This window comes from Notamacropus eugenii, chromosome 1 (genome assembly GCF_028372415.1).
Source record: "Notamacropus eugenii isolate mMacEug1 chromosome 1, mMacEug1.pri_v2, whole genome shotgun sequence".
Classification (NCBI taxonomy): Eukaryota; Metazoa; Chordata; class Mammalia; order Diprotodontia; family Macropodidae; genus Notamacropus; species Notamacropus eugenii.
In genome coordinates, this window is record NC_092872.1 from 305860761 (window position 1) to 305884306 (window position 23546).

Genomic DNA, 23546 nt, shown 5'->3' on the forward strand with positions numbered 1-23546 from the left:
ACTACTGACTTGATACGGGAGAAAGTCAATGTATGCACAAAGGATTCTTTAGGAGTGGCGGAAATCCTACATTGCTGAATAAATAGTCTTTAAATATCTTGTTCATGGCCTTGTCTCCAGAGTCAATAAATTATTATTTGAATTGAAATCAAATATTTAAATGGCCTCATTTTGCAACCGATTGGAAATCCAGTGGGTAGACCACAATAGGTTGTTTGATTGAATTTTCACTACACAAAAAGATAGAAGCCACAGAGCAAAGCTGGACATTGATATAGCTCTATAATCCTTTGCAAAAGCACTAGAAGATTATGATACACTTTAGACATTTTATGCCGCTCCCCAAGGCCTGCTTTCAGAAATTACTGTTCAAATAATGCAGCCAAAAGTATGATGATACAGTCCTTTCTACTTGTATAAAAAAACAAACAAGAAGAATAACAACATAACTTTTCCTTTGCCAATGGAAAAGACCGAAGACGCTAACAGTGAGGGGTTCAGAAAATACTTTTACTGAAAAAAAGCACAGGGGAAAACAAAAACAAAAATAAAAACAATTTCTGGTCTTTTTTTAAAAAAAAAAACTTACTGTTTCTAAACTTTATGTAGCGATACCATAATCTTTGTTGCCTCTTTCCCATTTTTGTGCCTTGATTCTTACTATATTTTTTTGTTTCCTTTCACCTTCATTTTGTGCCTATGTGACCTGGTCCCTTACTCCTTTTTACCATTATCACTTTTTCTTCTCACTGTAGCTTGGCCTGCCTCAGATCTGAACTAAGTGAATCCTCTTTTACTTTTTGCAAAACACGCCCAGGATTCATTCTGAGCATATTTTCTACATTTCCAACCAGGATGGTTGCTCCTGTCAGAAAAACTTTGAAACTTCTGTATCTAGTGCAATATGGAAATTTCATAAATTTGCCACAGGCAAAATCTGTTGTTTCTACACAGGACTGCCTGCCTCTATTTTTGCAGTAAAAAACAGCTGTTCCTGATACTTTTCTGCTCAAATGTCCTGCATTTTATTTTTGTAAAAATGTTGAGAAAATAAAATAGCTTTCTTTTGGAAGATCATATTAAGCATGTGATTTTCTTTTTCTGTCAGGCTACCAGAAAAGCAACAGAAGTGATATGGAAGTTCAACAACCTCCATGTTAATATTAACAGTGATAACACACCTACACACATATATAGTCACATTTGATGTTCACAATAGTGAAGTGTAAAGTGGCTACTATTATTATTCCCATTTTTCAATCATAGAAATTGAAGATAAGAGAAAATGTTTCTCCAGATGCTTGTCACTGACTTTCTTGGCCAGTCCATTTTTTTCTGAACTGTTAAATGTTTGGGATAGCTGACCCTATTAACTTTTAATCCAGATAATGAGTAATCATTGCTTTGAGGTATTTGCCTTTCAGTTGTCTTTGTTATACAAGCATTTGGGAGAAGTTCCAGTAGCATGAGCTATGGGCATGGTGCAGGCAAGGAAGGCTGTGCTGATAAATGTATAAAAATTGACTCTCTGGGGGAAAAATTGTATTTGTGATGCACTTTTAAGTTAAATTTGAATTGCAACATTTTCTCCAGCATTGTTTTAAGTACATACAGTCAACAAAACAATAAATCAAGCCCTGATATGAAGTGTTTGCCAATGTCTAATGTGTAAAATTTTTAAAAAATTAGAAAACAAAATATTGACTTTCTTTTAAAAATTTATTTAGTATTTTATTTTTCCCCAATTACAGGTAAAAACAATTTTTAACATTTGTTTATAAAATTTTTAGTTCCAAAGTCTCTCCTTCTCTCTCTGTCCCTCAAGCAATTTGATACAGGTTACACACTCAGAAGAAAACACAGACCTCTCTCCTCTCACAGAAAAAACCAAGAAAAACAAAGTAAAAAAAAAAGTATGCTTAATTCTGTATTCATATTCTATCAATTCTTTTAAGGACAGACATCAGGTTTCATCATAAGTCCTTCAGAATTGTCTGAGATAATTGTATTGCTGAGAATAACTAAGTCATTCACAGTTGATCATTATACAATATTGCTGTGACAGTGTACAATTCTCTCTTGGTTCTACTCATACATTTTGCATCAGTTCATGTAAGTCTTTCCAGGTTTTTTTTCTCAGAGTATCTTGCTCATCATTTCTTATAGCATAATAGCATTTCATCACAATCATATGCTGCAATGATCAGCAATTTGCCAGTTGATGGACTTCACCTTAATTTCCAACTCTTTGCCACCAGTATAAGAGTTGATATAAATAAGTTTGTACATACTGATGCTTTTCCTCTTTGTTTATCTCTTTTTGTGATTCAGAACTAGTAATGGTGCTGTTGGATGAAAGGGTGTGCATAGTTTCATAGCCCTTTGGGCATAGTTCTTAAATGTTCTACATAATAGTTGAATCAATTCACAACTCCACCAACCGTGTTTAGTCTCTCAATTTTCCCACATTCCCTCCAACATCTGTCTTTTTTTCTGTTGTATTAGCCAATGTGATAGGTATGAGGTGATGCCTCAGAATTGTTTTAATTTGCATTTCTCCAATCAATAGTGGCAGAACATTTTTTAAAAGGCTATAGATAGCTCTGATCACTTTATCTGAAAACGTCATATCTTTTGATCATTTATCAGTTGGGAAATGGTTGTTATTTTTATAAATTTGACTAGTTTCTTGATATATTTGAGAAATGAAGTCTTTATTAGAGAAACTTGCTTCAAAAAGTTTTTCACAATTATGATTGCTAACCATATTTCCTTCCATTCAATTTCCCCTTTGATTATGCTATTTGCTCTCCTTTCACCTTGTCCCTCCTCAAAAGTGTTTTTCTTCTGACTACTGCATTTCCCAGTGTGTTCTTCTTTCTATATGCCACCTTCTTTGTTTTATCCCCACCCCTCCTACTTTCTTGTAGAGTAAGATAGCTTTCTATACCCAGCTGAATGTGTGTCATTCCTCTTTGAGCCAATTCCAATGAGAGTAAGGTTCAATCATGCCCTGCTATCTCCCTTGTCTTCCCTGCCACTGTAAAAACTTTTTCTTTCCTCTTTTATGTGAAATAATTTCCCCATTCTGCCTCTCCCTTTCTCAAAGTGCATTCCACTTTCTGACCCCCTAATTTTATTTTTTTGAGATATAGTCATATCATATTTAACTCACATTTGTTCTTTTTGCCTATATATACTCTTTCTTAATGCTTTAATTGGAAAGGTGGGACAGTGATTTTCTTGCATTACTCTCTTTTATCTTCTCAATTTTTACTCTTCCTCTCTTAGTGCATTTTTAAAATCCTTTTTGACCTCTTCCATACCCTGAGGTGAATTCATATTTTTCTTTGAGGCTTTGGATATAGGAGTTTTGACTTTGCTGTCTTCTTCTGAGTGTGTGTTTTGATCTTCCTTATCACCATGGTAACTTATTACAGCAGAATTTTTTCTGGTTTTTAGTGGGGCTCTGCTTCCAAAGTGTAGGGCTCACTGTCCCAAGCTTCAGGGGTTTTGTGCATCTGTTTTCAGAGATACTTTTGGGGACCTGTAAGTTTTCAGTTATTCCAGGATGTCATGATCTGAGAAGTATATTTAGTACTCTCCTGGCTTGTGCACTGGCTTATGAATAACACAAGTACCCTTCTGTGTCCTGGAATTATGACCAGAATCTCTGATCTATTGTAGCTGTAAGCTCTGGTGTGCTAGTTCTTCTCCTTGCCTTGGGACTGTCAAATGGATCTGAGTATGGGCGACGATATATAGTCCTGCCTCAGTGTCAATAAAGAGGTGCCTGTAATCTCCTTCTAACCCATTGTCTGACTGCCTTACCATCTGTGCCCTAGAAGCACTGGATGTAGCCACTGCTGCTACTGATTCAGTCTCTCCAAAGGCCTGCTCCTGGTTTTCTGGGTCCTTGTCTATGCTAGCACAGCCTGCACTGGACTCCACTCCACTCTCACCCCAGTGTGATAGACATTTCCTGTTAAGCTTTTAAGTTGTCTTGGGCTAGAAAATTGTTTTACCTGAACGTTTTGTGGGTTCTCTCACTCATAATTTGTTGTGAGTCATTATATAAAGTTTTTGGAGGGATATTGGAGAGAGCTCAGTCAAATTCCTGCTTGTTCTCAACTATTTTGTTTCTGTCTCAGTAGTTGACTTTCTTGAGCAGGTTTGACCTGGCTCCAGCACACCTCTAACTACAAGATAAGGATTAAATAGTACCCTGTCCCAAGAAAGTGATGATGTCTCCCCAGTTTGTATCAGTATCATCCTCAAAAACCACATTTATGAAGGCATAATTGAATTACTGGGGTATAGCAGTAGGTATCTATGAGTTTTACGACTGGGCAATAGAGGTGGTCATCTTCTCAAAAATACCCTTTTTTCCCAGGCTATGATATGACAAATTCCATCAAGTGGAAAAATCTTTCATTCCACAGTTAGAGGGAAGTGCCCCCTTGCTTTAAATTCAAACTAAGGCATAAATGGTTGCTCACTATATTACCTTAGGTACATTGCCTAAGATTACTAGGCCACAGTTTTATTAGGAACAAAATGAAATGGTTGGACTTGGCCTTTGAGAACCCTTTCTAGGTTCCCATGATATCAAATCCTTTTCTAAGAACAGATTTGGCTCAAGAGAAGAAAAAAGAAGGTGAATATACTTTATTTGAAAGGATGAATAAAGAGAAAAATGAAAAGAAAGGGAATCAAAAGATTATAGATATAGAACTGGGATGGATCTTATATAGGTTAGTGCTTTGTCTATAACTGGCTCAAAACCTGGGCAGAGTTTGTTCATTATTAGTAGTAACATCAAATAGTTCTTACTATTCACAGTTTATAGAATTTTATGGATATCTTTCTTTTCACATCAATTAAATTTTCTCTGTATCCTCCCCACTCCTAGATATTCATCCCATATATCAAATAATATTTTCAAATGAAAAAAGAAAAAAAAATAATGAGCAGATGTGATAAATATTTTGAAACCAATCTGCAGTTATACGCAATGTTCTACTGCAATGGGCCACTCTAAGGGAGTATGGGGAAATGCTTTTTCATATTACTTCTTTGGGGTCAACCTTGTTTGCTGCAATTTTTTAACATTAGCTTCCAATGCTTTATGATTGCTATTATTTCTTTCTCCATTGTCTTAGTCACCGTGTGTACTATTTTCTTGGATCTGTATACTTCATTCTATATTGGTCCATGTAAACCTTTCTATTTATCTTTGTATTCATAATATTTAATCTTTTAGCACAATTATATTTTATTACATCCAAGTATCACAGTTTCTTTAGCTATTCCCAATCTATAGATATCTACTTTATTTCCAATTCATTGTTCCAACAAAGAATGTTGCTATAAATATTTAAGTGTAATGGTGACTTTCTTTTTATTAATGATATCTATGGTATATATAATTAATAGTGGGATCTCTGGGTCAAAGTGTAGGTATATCTTATTTAAATATAAAGACATATTTAAATATTTGGAATATTTATTAGTATAATTCATAACTACTTTCAAAAACAGTTGCACTGATTTAAAACTATACAAGTTATACTTTAGTGTGCTTATTTTCCCCACAATCCTTTCAAATGACTATTGCATTTGTTGCCATCTTTGCACTTTTCTGAGTATGAGATGAAAACTCATGAGTTGTTTTGATTTTCATTTCTCTTATTATTAGTGATTTGGAGCATTCCTTCCCATTGTCATGCTAGTTGGTCAAAACTATATCTAGGATAATTATATTTAATGCCCCAATGGTGTGTTTCCCCCGATTATAAAATAAGAATGATTTTAATCCGCAAGCCTTAAGTAGCTATTAGGTGGTATAGTGAAAATAGTTGGAATAAAATATTACCCCCAAAAGTTTCCCACAAGTACATATACAGTCCAGGAGAAAACATACTCAATTTCACAGAGTGCATATGGGAAAGGGATATCTTTTAGTTGCCAGAAGTCTTTTTCTTTCATTCATGGAGTGCTTTAGGGCCTCCCTCTAGACCTAGTTTAGATTCTGTCAGGATCCTTGAGGAGCTGTGAGTCTACATCCAATCCGTGCTTCTCTCTCAATGCAGATACTACCATCTGATGATCCAAGGGTATAGCAGGTATATACACCTGCAGGAAGATGGGAAATCCAAAATTCTCTGGATCTTTAAAAGGTCACAAGGTCCTCCTCCAGTCAAAGGTACTTGTGTGGGGAAAAGACCAAGACCAATATTAATTTCAGTCTCTTTCTTGCCCCCAAACCATTTTTTCCAGGGAGTTTTATTAGAATATCATACTTGCTCCAATATCTGGAATAACTTTGATTTTAAATGTCTTTGGAGGCAAGAGTATATTTCCTTAGCCTAGTTAAACAACTTTTATGCAGTATCCTTCCAGATGCAAAGACTTTCTGCATTTATTCTAAAGTCTGTACTTGACTGATTACTTGAACCTTATTCACTTTACCTTTACATTATCTCAGTTGAGCTTCTTAACAATCTTATTCGGGAGGTGTTATTATTATCTTTGTTTGCAGTTGAAGAAACTAAGGCTTTGAAAGCTCAATTGGCTCACCCAGTTTTACAAGACCAATAAACATTTGAGGCAAGATTCCAATCCAAGTCTTTCTGACTCAAAGTTCAGCAGTCTGTGCACTCCATCTTATTATAGTTGAATTGAAATTTTTTTCTTTTTGATATATTTTTGTTTACTTTATTTAATATTTCCCAAATACATGCAAAATTTTGAGTTCCAAATTATCTTTCTCTTTCCTGCTCCTCTCTCTTTCTTGAGAAGTTAAGCCATTTGATATTGATTTTACATGTGAAGTCATGCAAAACATATGTTCATATTAGCTATGATGCAATAGACAATAAATATACTCATATAAATCAAGAAAAATATAGAAAATGAAAAGAGTATGCTTTAATCTGCACTCATAGTTCGTCATTTATCTCTCTGTGGGTAGAATAGAATTTTTCATCACGGGTCTCTTGGATACCTGTCTTGACCAAAGTAGGTAAATCTTTCTCAGTTAGTCATCCATACAATATTGCTGTTACTGTGTACAATATTCTCCCTCCTGGTTCTTTTCACTTCATTTTGTGTATTTTCATATTTCTTCCCAGGTTTTTCTGAAACAGCCTGCATATCATTATTCCATTACTATTATTCCATTACATTATAACTCCATCACAATTATGTACTACAACTTATTTAGCCATTCCCCAATAGATGCATTTCCTCTTGATTTTCAATTCTATGCCACTCCAAAAAGAACTGCTATAAATATTTTTGTACAATTAGATCTGTTTCCCTCTCCTTTGATATTTTTGGGATATAGACTTAGCAATGACATTGCTGGGTCTAAGGCAGTATTATAGCTTTTCTCCAGTTGTAACCTCACACAAAGAAGATATATTTTACTAGGGCAATAACCTCTTAGTATAACTATGAAAATATGTTTGACCTTGAAGATCCCCTAAAAGGATCTTAGGGACACCTTGGGGTCCTTAGATTGTGCCTTGAGAATTGCTGCCTCAAGTCTATGGTCACATACTAGTTGCCAACTTGTATCAGTAGAAGGAATTTCCATATCTGGATTTCTCCAGGTCTAGATAAAATTATAGCAGTTATACATCCAGAATAAAAGCCAAACATAACATGTTATCTCATTGTTATGTTCAATCAGAGTAGGTAGAAGAAGAAGAAGAAATAGAAGATCAGACTTTCTGTTAAAAAAGCTTTCATTTTTTTTTTTTTTACCATAACCAAGTAGGCAGGCACATATCTATGCACAACAACAACAAAACAAAACAAAACAAAATAAAAACAACCAGGTTCCAAGTGGTGAGTATAGCTCATTAAGCTGTAGAAGTGATTGGATTATTTTTGAAGACAATTGAGGTTAAGTGACTTGCCCAGGTCACACAGCTGGTAAGTGTCTGAGGCTGGATTTGAACTCAGGTTTTCCTGACCTTAGGGCCAGTGCTCTATCTACTGTACTGCCTAGCTCCCCCTGGGATTGGGTTTTTAATGGTGGAGGAACTTCCTTGGCATACCAACATTTATCCTTTTTAAATCTTTAGTATTTTAAAAAGTTTAAACAAAATGTAAGATCATTTTCCTGTGATTTGAACCAGAAACCTTGAGGCAAAATGAAGCATTGGACAGAGTTTGTATTTATCTTTTCCCTAAACCCTGTTCATTTTCCTCACTATTTCTGTCAGTGACACACCATTCTTTTAGACTTTCATCTTAGAAAACTTTATGTTATCTATAGCTTTTTTTTCTCCTTTCCTCTCATATCATTTTTTTACATACCATGTTATTGGCAATTAAAACTATAATATGCACATATGATCTCTTCTCTATTCTTGCCCCACAGACCTTGTGAAGGTACTTATTTTTGTCATCTACCTGAAATGATGTAATGGCCTTCTAATTTTTTTGTCTCTGCTCTCACTCTCATGCCTCAAACTCATCCTTCATATGGCTGTCAGGTAATGAAGATTTCTATGCTCACTGCTATTTGCCTACTAAGTAAAGTTCAAGGTCCTTTGCTGGCATTTAATGCTTTCCACAACCTCATGCCTCTCTTCCTTACCAATCTTTTAATATAGTGATCTACTCCACTACTATATTCAACACCTCAGAGAAACAATTTACTAAGTTTTCCTGCTGACTGCAATTGTGCTCTCCAAGGTTCTGATGAGCTCTTAATTGCTTATCACAGTTCCTTTTTCTAAGGCCTTATTTTTCTTGACCTCTCTGCAGGTTTTTCTATTGTGAACCAACCACTTTTCCTGGGTAGACATTCCTCTCTGGCTTTTCAAGGCATTGCTGCCTCCTGGTATTTTTCTCCAGTCTGTCTATTTCTACTTAGTCATCTTTGCTATATCTTCATCCATGTTCCCATCCCCTTTGCCTGAGTGTGCCACAGGGCTATGGTTTCAGACCCCTTCTTGTCCCCTAACATAGTTTTTCTATGAACTTTTCAATGCCCACACTCTCCATTATCATCTATCTTCAGATGGCTCCCAAGTCTACATAAAATATCCTCATCTTTTCTAACAGCACCAGTCCTGCAACATTAACTGCCTGCTGGACATCTGTATCTCAGTGTTTCATAGACTTCTCAACAGAATTTGACATCCATTCTCCCCACTACAAAACCCACATCTCTTCCCAATTTCTCTATTTATGTTAAAAATACCTCCATCCTTCTAGTCTCTTAGGTTCACAACCTTGGTGTTTTACTCATTTCTCCCCTCTCTCTGCCAAGAATGCTGAGATATACCCTGTCATCTTAAAGAAGAAAAAGAGGTATGCTGTCAGGAAAAACTTTCTAGACATTAGGGTTATCCAAAAGTAGACTGAAATATTTCAGAAGAAGGTAGATTTCTACTACATGGGGGCCTTCAAGAAAAAAACTGCTGCATATGTTAGAATGGTGATTCCTTGTGACAACATGAATTGATGAGTTCCTTTCTAACTTTGAAATTCTATGATTCAACTCTTGGCTGGTCTGCGGCTGCCTATACCCATTCTATGTCAGCAAATGGTCTGGTAGCTAATCCTCTCCTGTTTGGATGCCCAGGAAGCAGGGTGAGGGAGATCCCATGAGACCCTATACAGAAGGAAAGAAGACAAAATGAGACAGTGCCATCCTAGAAACAGGCTTGTTTAAGAGGTCTCTTGCTTTTGGGACTCTCATTGGTAAGGGGTAGGACCCCCTGCCTTCCCTCTCCCATTACCCCTCCAGAACTCAAAATTTCACCCACAGACCTCTAGGGTAGCAAGAAAGAGAGGGCTGAAGGGATAGAATCAACAAGAAGTTCAAGTTCAGACTTATTAAGCATTTACTACCTGAAAGACACTGTGTTAAGCACTGGTGTTACAAAGAAAGGCAAAAACTGTCCCCAACCTCAAGAAGCTCATTTTTTAATGAGCTAATGGAGGAGACAACATATAAACCATCATGAGCATACAAACATATATAACAGCAAAATGGAAGTGATTTCAGAGGGAAGAACTCCAGCATATTCAGAGAGTTCTGTTTCAGTAACAAATTAAAATGTTTCTCTTCACTGATAGAAAACAGTCAGAAGACATATGCACTTACTCTAAAATATATGTGTGTGTGCGGGCATGCATGTGTATTTGGGAAAAACTCCATCAGGCATCCCAAGAGGGAACTACAGTATCAAATTTAATTGATAAATATAATCAATAAATATTTGTTGAATTAATTGAGTACATTTGTTGAGCAAATGGGTTATTCATATGCTTTTATATTTCCTTTTAGATTTCAAACTCTTTGAGGACAGAGATTTTATTGGTTTCCACTTGTTAGGAGAAAAAAATCCCTCCATCTATGAAGCTCCTGCTATGTGCCAAACATTTTACAAATGTTTTCTCACTTCCTCCACATAAAAACCCAGGAAGGAAGGTGCTATTATTATCTCCCCTTTTGCAGTTGAAGAAAATGAGGCAGATAGATGTTAAATAATTTGTCAAAGGTCACAAAGGTAGTAATGTTTGAGTCTTGATTTGACCTCAGTCTTCTTGACTCCAGGTGTAGTCTCCTATCCACTGTGAAACCTACCTGCCTTTTATCCCTTTTACCTTACGTGGGATCTTGCACGTATTAGGAGACAAATTACAATCAATTGTGTGGAATTAAAGCTACTGAGTTGAAACTGTGGACTTTTCTTCAATGTGACATTTGCTCTTGCAAATATCAGTGTCCCTCTTTATCGCTACTCAGTTTAGGCAACATTTTAAAAGGGTCCCTTTTCTAGAATTCCTTTCTTATTTTTAGTCTAATCCCTCTGGGGTAGTTTATGTATGATATCTTAATTAGCATTTTTATCCAGTCATTATCGTGACTGCTTTTCAGGGCCATGGAAAGAGGGGAGTTTTATAAGTAAAGCAATTATTCCCTCAAAATCTGTGTGGGTTGGATTTAACCTCCCTTCCTTCTGTAAATATGCTGCTTCCTAAGAGGCGTCCCCAATCACAGTTTCTAAAATCTGCCTTGGGTAATACTTTCCTCCACTTTTGTGTGGGAGTGGGGGGGTCAAATTGTACACAACCTGTTTACTTAAACTAGCTATCAATATTGGGATGTTGGTGGGTGGCACCGCAGCTGCTATGTGGATGTTGCTTCCACAGGGAACAAACTGTACCAGAAGGGAAGATACCAGAGTTGATGGCTATAGTTAGTCTCAGGAACCTGAAGCACTGAACCTGTTGAAGGAAGTTACTATGGAACTCCCAATAAACTTCCTCTTGCCTTGTCAAGAAGAATCAGCACAACTTCTTATAGCTCTGTCACTTTTGACTCTCCTTTTGTCTCTCTTTCCGTCTCTCTCTCTCTCTTTTTCTTTTCACTTTTTCTCTCTAATTCTGTTTCCTTTCTTTCCATCTCTCTGTCTCTATATCTTTATAGGTCTAATCTCTTTTCTCTGTGACTCTGTTTCCCTTTTTCTCTTTTTGTATCTCCATGTCTCTCATCTCTCTGTCTTTGTCTCTTTATCTCTCCTTTCTAGCTCTGTTTTTCTCTTTTTCTTTTAGCCTTTTCTCTTTCTGCCTCTCTCTTTTCCTACCTATCTCTCTTTCTCTCCATCTCTCTCTTTCAAAGACCCAAATGGATCAATGACATCACTGACACAATGATGCAAATATTTTCCCTTTAATGATCCAAATCAAAACTGATCAATTCTAGCCAAACCTTAAAAATTCTTGTTGTGTCCTAACATGCATTCGCTACAGGAGGTACACTCATTGTAATAAAGCCTTTCCTCTCTTTCTCTTGTCACCATCAGGTTACTAATAAAGCAAATAGGTAGTTCATTGATTATCCTTCATTCTCACATGGTCATTGTTTTCCACTCATATGTCTTTTTAAAATTATACCTATTCTCATGTTCGCATGGATACATAATCTTTCAACTTTTTTTTTCTCATAGGCATTGATGTCCTAGTTATTTTGGACCATTAATTTATTTATTATTTCCTTGCCAAAGACCAGGGTCACTTAGCATCTTGGGATTTTTTATACATAGCAAAAGGGAATCAATCAGAAAGGACTGTGAGTTTCAAGAGTATAACTAATGAAAAATGCGTTTAGTGGGATTACATATTTTCTTTAGGTATGGGGGACATTCACTTTAAAAACTGTTTAGTCTCAAGACTAGCAATAAAGGTTAGAAAGGAAGAGAATGGCAAAGCTTATGTCACTGAATTTTCTCCATGTAATTGAGCTTGTTTTTTAATTACAAAGAACCACTCATGTGACAGGGAAATAACTGTCACTGAAATGCCCCCTATCCTTTGATTTCTGCCATTTTTGGCACATGATACATTGAGTATAAAGACTCTGGCTGATTAATACTAATCACATTTGTCAAGCCAGTCACAATAATCTGCTGTTGGGAATAAAGCAAAGGGCCAACTCACTTGGTGGGAGATATGATTATAAAACTCTTGATACTTTTCATTCTCAGACTCCTCTAGTGTTGGGGATTAATTTTCTTCTCCATTTAATTAAATGGGTAAATGTGAAAGAAAATAATTTTAGAGTTGACCTATCATCTCCTATGGTCTTATTCATTATCATAAAGGAATGGATAGCTTGAAGGCACACAGAACCACCCCTCCCTCCCTAATAGAAGGCAAACTGCTGCTCCAATGAGAGAAGGGGATCACTGTAGGGGAGGTAGCTGGGAAGAAGCTTGCTCTGTAAGCTGGTGCTAAAATAAGACCTGAGAGTCAAGTGCATGCAATCAAAACATAAAGTGAGGTGATGCAGGCTGGAGACTGAAATGAAGCATGCCTTTAGGGGTGGGGCATTGCCAGAAAGGTACATTGTGAAAGAAAGATTCTGTGGAAACTGTCATTCATAGCACTTCGTAGCACTGGAAGTGTCTCTAGAAACCACTTACTCCAACTCTTTCGTTTTATAGTAGATGCACTACTTTTTTCACTGACTTAGAGATTGCTATGTACTGTTTGTGTGACCTTGGGCAAGCAACAAAATCAGAATCTTAGAATTGAAAGAGACTGTCCAGTCATTTTTTTCTAACAGACTTTAAAATGAATGCAACAAATCTTCATTAAGAAACTTATGTATGAAAGATGCTGCACTAGGTTCTAAGAACACACACACACACACACACTCACACACACACACACCCTTTTTTTAACAGACAGTAACTGATCTCAAAGAGCTTTTGGGGAGTGGGAGGAAGAGGAATTGATACAAGAAATGTGTAGGTAAATATAGTCCAAGATAAGGCAAAGATGAGATCCAGAGAATATGTTCCAGGAAAATTTGAGGGAAGAGAGAACATTTTAGCTGCGAGGATCAGTCTTCAGAGAGGAGGAGATAATTTGAGTTAAGTCTTGAAAGATGAGAAAGATTTAGAAAGTTCAAGAAATGGAATGAATGAAGGATAATCTGAATGCATCAAGGTGCAAGATAGAATGGTGAGTTAATACAATATCTATCAGCGCAGTTTGACTTAGAAACAGAATGCATGAAAGGGAATATGATGACATAAAGCTAGAAAGCTAAATTGGAGCTAGATTGTGGAAAGACTTAAAATCCAGGTTAAACTATATTTTGTCTTAGAGAAAACTGAGAGCCACTGATGGTTTTCAAGTAGGGGAATGGCTGGTCACAGCTGTGCTTTAGGTAGATTATTTTTTGTCAGCTGTGTGAATGATGCTCAAGAGGAAGAAGAAACTATAGTCGAGATGAACAGTTAGAAGGTAAGAGGGGATGAGAGGAACATTGTGGTTAGAGAACTAGCAGTGTCATGAAGATTAATACTGACTGTGTAACCCTGGTCAAGTCACTTAATTTCTCAGTGTTCAGGAAACTCTTAAAATTGTAAAATAGTTGATGATTTGTGTTGGAGGCAAAATCTTCTTCACTAGGTGCTCCCTAATCCAGAGGTTCTCAAAATATGATTCAGAGACTCTTGGGAGTCCCTGATATCCTTTCAAGGAATCCATGAGATCAAATAATACTAATAAGTTTTAATTTCTAATACAGTAAATATTTATAGATAGAAACCACATAAACAAAAATTCTTCAGAGATAGGTCCTCAATTTTTAAGAGTCAAAAATAGTATTGATTTAAAAAAAAAGCTTTAGAACTGCTGCTCTATACCAATGAAATCATAGGGAGAAAAAGAAACTTAGAGAGACAAAGTGAAAGAGATGCACAAAGAGACTGACAGAGACAAAAAAGAGATACAGACATGGAGAGATACAGATAGACAGACAGACACCACACGGTGTGACAGAGACAAACTTCTTGGTTTTGGTGCTTGTACTTGATAAGGAGTGACCTAACACAGATAAAAAGTCAGAGGGCCTCCAAACATCAGGACAAGACAGATAAAATTGAGAATTTAAGTTTCTGCATTCTTATAAATCTACTCAGATCCTAATACTTATGGTGAGAGTTTCTCCAAAGTTTTTGCGTCTTCATTTGGTAGCTGGTCCTGCTGGATATGTGAACTGAACAAAACATTTTAAATTTTATTGTACTGACAATATTCCTTGATTTTAAGGAATATTGAAATACTGCTCATTTCCTAGAACTTTTGAGTTCAAAGAAATGTCTACATTTTCTGGGGACTCCCCGAATATAGTGACAGCAACTAATACGTAGCTGTTTGTTGGATATTTTCTTATGCATTTGTACTCACTTGTTTGATTTTTTCTTTACATGTTAAGAATAAAAACACCTGTATCCTGAGTGTCTCCTTCTTCGGAAAACTGACTCTATCATGCCAAAGCCACTGAACCAAGACTCCCTGAAATCGCTCAATAGAAATTTCAAAAATAAAGTGTTTGACCATAGGTGGATGTTGAAAGCTGTTCTGTTCTAGGCATAATTAGGATTTGAAAATCTAGAGCTAGAAGGGATATCAGAGACTATCTAATCAAATCCCCTCATTTTATAAACGAGGAAACTACAGCTCAAGAAGAATAATTGACTTGCCCAAGGTCACAGAGAGTATTCCTCAGTGTCTAATTCTCTCTCCTTTTCTTTTTCTGAACAGAATCAGATGAATGGCTATAAATATGGTGGTTACAAAGTTGTCTGGGCTAGTGTTTCTCAAAGGATGAGCAGTGATACACTAATGGGACGACAAGCATTTTCTAGGTATGATGCAGATTGTATCAAATTTATACTTGCAATAACACACACACACGTCTCCCAACTTTCCCATAGCATTATTAAATTAAAGCTGATGTATACCACAAATTTTCATAACAGAGAATAATATGTCATTAACAAAAAAAAAATGGAAGACTACTGATCTAAGTAATCCATAATCTCTGCTCCCACTTCTAACTTCACCCACCCCCTCAATGCTGCAGGCTTTGAGGACTTGATTTATGTCAGATGTAGGGTTATGGGTAGAAAGAATACTAAGCAAAAAATCCTTTATTATTTAAGTCAATGGGAAGAAAGTGCAGTTGGTTTATATGATTTATTTTTATATGTATTTTCTATCTATAGAATTCTTATCAGGCTGCAGGGCTCATTTGGTATTTCTAACTGCAAATTCCCACTCTCTTCAGGCAGCCTGGAAAATTTATTTTCAAAAACTGTTTGTCATACATAGTGATAGGGATAGGAACTAGGTCCATGAATACATTGATATGAGGAACTCACTAGTGAGGAAATATGCTCTACCTTTGAAAATTAGCACATTTTCGATAAATTATGGTCTTAGAGCAGGGGTTCTTAACTTGAGATCTAAGAACTGAAGCAAAATTAATAAATATTTCAATATAATTGGCTTCCTTATTTGCATTTGACCTGATGGATTTGTCATAAGATCTGGATCTGATTGGTATCTATTTTTGTTGCTGAATTAGGAGTCAAATTGAACATAGACTGAAAGGCTTCATAGCTAAGAAATGAAATCCCTAATTCTGTTTTCATAATGTATGCTGAATGTCTCTGGAGATATGAAGAAATGCAAAAGCTGCATGCAGTCTCTCAGATTGTGATTGCTAGAATGAGAACCAAGACTCTGGGGGAGGACCACTGAAGCAAGAATGCATGAGTTTGGTGTCAGTTTGGAGAGGAAGCACAAGCCACAGTCACAACCGGTAGACACAGAGAGGTAAAGGCAGACACATAGACTGGCAGATGCAGGTGCTCAGATGCTTGGACAGAAGACAGAGATAAAGCACAGGAGGTAGTGGTGGCAAACTGTGGCTGCTAGGATGAGAGACAATATGGGCCAATTGATTGTTGAGATGACTGATGGTGATGATTTTCCCTTTCTACTCTCATTTCCCTCAATAGTCCCCCCCAACTCCAAGAATGAGTTCCCATTTGAAAGTTTTTCTATTCTTAGAGGTTCTGTTTATATTTTTCTCTTTTAATTAGTACTGAAGCCAGGGCAGCTAGGTGGTGCAGTGGATAGAGCACCAGTGCTGCAGTCAGGAGGACCTGAGTTCAAATCTCACCTCAGACACTTGACACTCACTAGCTGTGTGACCTTGGGCAAGTTGCTTAACCCCAATTGCCTCATCCTAAGTCATCTCCAGTCATCATCCTGATGAATATCTGGTCACTGGATTCAGATGGCTCTGGAGGAGAAGTGAGGCTGGTGACCTGCACAGCCCTCCCTCCCTCAAAACAAAGTCAAGTGCAAGTTATGTCATTATTTCTCTCACAGCAACGTCTTCTTTGGCAACAAAGGATGAACACACACACACACACACACACACACACACACACACACACACACACCAAAGCCAACTTTTTCTAGATAAAGATTAGATGAAAATTACTTTGTGAGTGTGTATGTGTGTGCTTGTGTGGTTGCTATAGATGGCACAAGTAGGAAAAGAGCAAAGGTTACTTCAACTCATTAAAGATAAGTAGGAAAGAGAGAGACATGATTTGGAATATAAAGGCATATCTGATTACTATTTTTAAATTAATATCTTGTATAATTATATAGTCTTCCCCAAAGTCAGAGTTTAAGTGTATTTCCTTTGCCCTGGGATGTGGAATCTATTGTGGTCAGGTGTATCTAAGGGAATGCAGTGACTGAGGCAAGAATCTCCCTCTTCGCCCTACAAGAGACAATAGAGCAGTAGGACAATGGTGATGAAAGGTAGTGGTCAAAAGGAAGGCTCTACCTAAAGCCAAGCCCCATTGGTTAAGATAAGTGAGGTCTAGGAGAATCAATGATGCCCCTTTTTATGTTAAGGGGGAAGATAATCTTCCTCAATCAAATCATGTTCCACAAAGATGCCTGATGATTAAAAGTGGGAAAGTTATCTTGGGAGCATTTACTCCCTTTATTCTGTTTTGGGAATTTAAATACTGTTCTAATTTTTTAAAATTTGCTTTATAAGTAAAATTACCTGCATCACTTCTCATACCTTACTATACATGTGCCATAAGAATTCTAATTTTGATTATTTCTAAATTTTAAAAAAAAATTTGTTAATTACTATTTTTTCTTTCGTAGTTTTAGTGTAAATTTGCATGTAGTCCAATATGCCAAATTTTATAAAAATATTACTGAATATTCTTTTAAAAATTAATTATGAATTTTGCTGGATCTCCCTAACCCTCAGTTTGGATTTTACTTTTGAAGGAAATTGTTTTCCCTGTTATGAAATGTAATTCTATTTTAAAAAATATTTTGTTTCTCTTTTTAATTCTTTAGCTTTTCAGTTTTTCTTATTTGAGATTCAACTTTCTCTTATTGAGCACATGCACTACTTTATTATATTAATGTTAATACTTTGTTATTTGATGGTGCCAATGCACTATTGTTACATATTTGTCTATTAAAGTACAAGTGGAATAATACTTATATCTATCTGTACACACATATACATGTTTACACACATGAACATACATACACATATATGTGGGAGACAGAGATAGGGAGACAAAGACAGAGAGACAAAGAGAAACAGAGACAGAAAGAAAAAGGAGAGCTGATATTGGAGATTTGGCCAGTTGGGGGGATAGTTGATGAATTACTTATAGGTTAATTACTTATGGGTTATAGGTTAAATATTGGCACTATATACCTATATTTTGAAAGTATGATGGTGATACCTTATGAATGTAAGTATTCATAAGGAATTACTCATACTCAGAGTAAACAGTATAATAAGGGTGATAACAAATAAATGATTATGTATAAAAAAGCCACATTACTAGTATTGTTTAGTAGTTTCAGTCATGTCCAACTCTTCATGACCCATTTTATATGTTTTCTGGACAGAGACACTGGAGTGGTTTATCATTTCCCATCCACAGCTTATTTTGTAGATGGGGAAACTGAGGCAAACAGGGTAAAGTGACTTGCCCAGGGTCGTACAACTAGTAAGTGTTTGAACTCAGGTCTTCCTGACTCTAGGCCCAGCACTCTATCTGCTGCACCACCTAGATGCCCCATGAATAAACTATATATGGGATATATTGGGGATAAGCTCAGAAGGAAGGCATTAGAATTAAGAAAGACTGGGAAAGACTTCTTGGAGAAGATGAGGCTTTAGCTGAGACATGAAGGAAGTCAAGTAAGCTGGGAAACAGTGAGAAAGGAAAGAGTTCTGGGCATAGGGGATAGCAAATGCTCGGAACTGGGAGACAGAATGTCTTTTAAGAGAAATAGAAAGGAGACCTGTGTCTCAATGGATTGAAGATTGATGTTGCATGCCTATGTGACTGGGATAGAAACTGTTTCAAAGTATTCTTAGACTCAATGTACAAGATGGAAAGCAGACCCAAAGATGCTTAGGAAGATTCCCACTGGGAAGTCTCACTTGTAAATAACTCAGGAATACCTGACAAAGCGTAGTCTTAAGAAACAAGGCAAGGTAATCACGCTAAGAGTAGAAAACTGAAGTCAGAAATTCATAAGGAAAATTTGAAAGAAAGTGCCAGGGACAATACCTGTTTCCTTGACCAGGTACTAGAAGAATTAAATAGAGACCCCAACAGATTGATACCCAGACACCATGAAATTAGAGAAACAGAGCAACTTCTGTTACTCTTATAGAGAAGATGGTCGAATTAAAAATCAAATTTTAAGGTAGCCACGTGATCACAAGAGGAAAAGGTCATCTTTCTGGTGAAGATGAGACCTTTACTATTATCTTGGGAAAAGGAGGAGTGGCCAGGAAAGAAAATCACTCTGGTTCCCATAACCTCATCATCAATTTCTATTAAATCTTTTCTACCTGAACTCATAGAAACTTATACAGAAGTAACTGAAAAAAAAAAGAGAATGGAGACTTCACTGAGCACAAACGACTATCAAGTACCAATCATATTATGAGAAGCATTTGAAGAAAATAACTTTATAGCTTCTTAAATATTTATAACTGAGGAACAGCAAATAATCATGCTTGTTATAAGGTGTAGTAAGTAGAATTTCTTAAAGAAATTTCTGGTGTTGACAAGGCAATTGCAATGGTTCTGGTGTGATCAGACTGAATATTTGTTAGAGAAGTGTCAGCTCCAGTCAGAATCATTTACAATATAGTTAGGATATTAGAGAATACAGCAGATAAGAAACAGAGACTCATGTAAGTCTCAAATGGACAATTAAAATGAGTAAACTTTGATCATTCATGTAATCTTTGCAGAGGCTTGTAGGAGGATAGAGACAAAGATATGACAGCAATTACCACAAGAGCACTGACTCTTCAACCACTAAAATAGGTTAAGAGAAAATGAACTTTAGGAAATCCTCAGTACCAAAGAAAAGGAAGGAATATTAGAGGAAGAAGTTAAGCAGGAGGGCATTCATTTTTCCACTGAATGGAGTGGTGTATGCCTGAGGAGCAACTCACAAGCTCCAGCTCAGCAAATTCTATTCAGGAAAATATCTGTCAAAAATTATTTATCTGTTATTAATTACCTCAGAGACTATCTCAATTACCTAATGGTTAATGGCATTATCAGAGTCCAACAGATCCTATGCATTGTCCATTGTATTGGTAACAAAAAAAAAATGAATACATGTGTTTATTATATATTTAGACTACTGAATTTTGAACAAAGGACTAAAGTATGCTGGTGTACCATGTCCAGAGTTCAAAATTTCCTGGATTATCTATAAGGTTGCCTGTGACTTCCCATATTAGATTTACATAGTGACTAATTGCCAGATTCCTGTGGTGAAGAAAGGCAAGGAGTACACTGCTTTCATTTTCCCAGATAAATTTTTGCCAGTTTGAGCTCATGTCCCAAAGCATATTGGACTCATCTCTAACTTTCTAAAGACCAATGGAGAAAGTAGTTGGAAACATGAACTACATGTCAGTGTGATATAACCTGATGACATCAATATCTTTGGAAGGACATAGTGCAGGGGTCAGGAGGACCTAAGTTCAAATCTCAGACAATTGACACTCACTAGCTGGGTGACTTTGGGAAAGTCACTTAACCCCAATTATCTCATCCTGGGTCATTTCTAGTCATCCTGATGAATATCTGGTCACTGGATTCAGATGGCTCTGGAGAAGAAATGAGGCTGGTGACCTGCACAGCCCTCCCTCACTCAGAAACTAAGTCAACTACAAGTCACGTCATCATTTCTCTGATGGCATGGTCTTCTTCAGCAATGAAGGACAAACATACAGAAGGACACTGAGAGACCACAGGGAAAGAACAATAAAAGTGTTGGATTTGCTAGAGGAAAATGGCCTAAAGCTTTCAGATAACAAGTGAAAAATCTGTCAGACCTGTCAGGTTTGTAGACCATATTGTATCTCATAATAAAATGCGAGCTGATACAAAGATAGATAATATCCTGATTTGTCCACAACCAAAATTCTTCAAGTTTTAAAGAATTTTCTAGTGTTTGGTAGTTATTGCCACAAATATATTAGAAATTGTTACTATTGCTGTACTACTGAACAACTTCATTGTACTCTACTTAATTGAAGAGTCTCAGAAACTAGAAAAGAAAATCAAAGTTGTATTAATACCCACAAATTCTCTGGAGACAGATGAATAGATAGACACAGAAAAACACTCAAAGGCTTGGTAAATTGCTTCATATGTTCCATCTTGGAGAATATGGGATAAATGTGGTACCAAAGAAGGGTTTGTTAAGACAGAATTGAAAAAGAGAAGAAATACATCACCAACTAGGTAGAGCTTCATCACCTAACACAAGCAGGTAGGCTGCGGGAGAAGGGGGGCAGTCTGCAGGGTTATGGCAGGGAGAATAAGAAGTAGGTATCCCCATTTCTGAAGCAAAAGACCTCCCACTCAGTCCTTTTATACATGTAACTCTGGGGAAAAATGACTATAGAACAAAGAAGTAACTTGGCCAAAGTTCCAGATGTCTATTTTGATGTATGTGCAGAAAGACTGGCCATATCCTTGAGCACATACACCTCCTCTATTAAGGAGTTTATGACTCTTAAGACAAAAGTCTTTTTGCCCCAGGTACATGGTTTGTTAGTTCTTCCAATATTTATGTGCTGCTTCCTTTGGCGCTCCCGGTTATTCATAATAACTTTGAGTTATATTCTTTATGTCAGGTCATGTGGTGGTCATGCAGGGGACTAGGGAGAATGTCCTCAGTCTCCCTTACACAAGTATACAAATGATATTATATGACAGAATATATACAAAGTGAATGAGTTCTTTCTTTGAGAGCGAGATAACTCAGATCCACCAAAAAAGAGAATCTCAATTCTTACCCAATGGGAAATTCCCTGAAGTTTTTAGTGTAGCAAGATAGAAGGATAGACATGATTGAGGTGCTGGCTTCTTTACAGGTTGGTCTCTTCCCAGAGTCTTTCTCCCTTCAGAATCCAAAGAGAGTTAGAATGACATTATTTCTTTCTCAAAACTTGAAGCAGGAAGATAGGGGTATTTCTTCTCTTAAGCTCTCATGAACTCTGTCCCTCACACAAATATCACATTGATCTTCATCAGCGAGGAGAATGATCCATGCCAATTGCCTTTGAGGCTTAGGTTACACAAGCAAATTCCCAGATAAATGACACATTGTGTTGTTGTGTTTGTCCTTCGTTCTCAAAGAGGACCATGACATCAAGGTGATGATTGGAACTTCCATTGTATTGCCTGCTAGTAAGGTAAGTGAATGAACCTTTATTCAATCAACTTTACCTCATTTGTCTGTGTATAGTGATAAAAACTCTCCAGCAAGTTACTTATTGTTGTTAAGATTATACGAGCCTTTCTTTAATAGACACAACTACAGAAATGACTCTCTTCACAGTTGTATGATTAGTGTAAGCATAAAATCATATTAATAGCAAGTGCTAGTTGATTGATTGATCATCGTTAGGCTGGATGGTGTTCTGTGCTAAACACAAGTGGAAGAAGTGGAAGTGGGATTTTCTCTTCAGGGGTTCTTAACCTGGGAGTTATGAACTAACTGTATTTCAATTATATTTATGAAGATAAATATTCATTTTTCTTTCTATCTCTATCTATATACACATTCATACATATAAAAACCAATGAATATGCTCTCCACAGTGATGTTCTGTAGCAGAATTTATTTGTGGAAGCAGCCATTGTGCTTATTATTTTGATCTCTAAAACACTGCAAAATCTTCTCAATAAAATATGGGATTCAGTAAAGATAGGGCTAATAAGTCACACAGTAAAAACAAAGTAGATGAACAATGCTTATGAGAATGATGATGATTGAGTATGGCTATTCACACACAAATGTATATATGTATAACTTTGAATTTTGAACATTTGACACAAAACAATCCTGAGAAATCATAAACATATATCATCCCTGTTTTATAGATGAGGAAAAATAAGTCTGGTGACTTGTTTGGATTTGTATCCAAAGATACCACTGAATCCCATCTCCTAATTCCAAGCTGAAGACTCTTTCCAAGGATAAAATTTGACTTTTCCTCTACAATTTGTGGTGCTAAAATTGCTAGTAGCTGGGCATTGACTCAGCAAATCAAATAATTGAGAAGAAAGAGGAGGTTGAGTCCAGTTAGTGCTGAAAGATCAAGTTACCCTTTTGTTATTTCTTTTCTTTTTTGAGGTTGTCCATGATGCTAATTATAATTTTACCAGAATATACTTGTATAAAAAATATTGGAAGTGGGAGTATGGGGTTGATTGTACAGGAAGATTTACTCTGATCCTTTGGATTCTCAAGAATGACTTCATCCAATGAATATACAATTAGACCCTAAACTATTTTTTTATCCTTATCTTCTTGTGCTTCCTTAATGTTCCAGCAGAAGTTTCCATCTCTTTATTCAGAGACAATAAAGTACTTAGAGTGTTAATATGATCAATCTATTGCTTTACTTAAGCCATTGCTTCATAAGGAGCATGATAGCAAATATACAGAAAATGCCAGAGTAGCATTTAGAGGCTACAGTTAAGCTCTCCATCCTGCTGTCAACCACAAATCCTGCATAGAGATCTAGAAAATGGATTAGACTGAGTCATGACTGAGAAATACAAGAAAAAAATATCAGCATGAGTCAACTGGCCAGGCCA